General features: G+C 31.4%; 1 long non-coding RNA gene across 1 annotated transcript in view; it reads right to left on the bottom strand.

Moving 5' to 3' along the window:
• Positions 1 to 363, bottom strand: part of LOC119582188 — a 7,867-nt gene that overhangs the window by 3,175 nt on the left and 4,329 nt on the right. The window lies entirely within an intron of this gene.

The raw sequence follows: 363 nt of genomic DNA, 5'->3' as shown, positions 1-363 counted from the left end.
ATAGGTAAGTAGAACTTTGAATCGATGTCGCTCCCTTGTATTAAAAGCAACAGCCGATTTCCAAACAGTGTCTTTAATATCCCGCCGCAAAACTAAATAAAAAATGTGTTCTTCATTACTCTAAGTCTTTACCTTAAGCGTTAAACTAATTGTTATATTTATTAATCGTATCACGTCTGAAACCCTGAAATTTAACTTCGTAAGCATTCCAATTATCATAATTATAACACCGAACTTACAAGATCATTTACACTAGATGTTATAATTATGCAAAATCCTTTTCCCCAAACTGTAGACCTTAACTTATGCATAATACAATAATAAATCACTTTAATACCATCAACTAAGTACTCAACACCTCAA

Source organism: Penaeus monodon, chromosome 15 (assembly GCF_015228065.2).
Source record: "Penaeus monodon isolate SGIC_2016 chromosome 15, NSTDA_Pmon_1, whole genome shotgun sequence".
Lineage (NCBI taxonomy): Eukaryota > Metazoa > Arthropoda > Malacostraca > Decapoda > Penaeidae > Penaeus > Penaeus monodon.
This window is presented reverse-complemented; position numbering and strand designations above follow the sequence as displayed.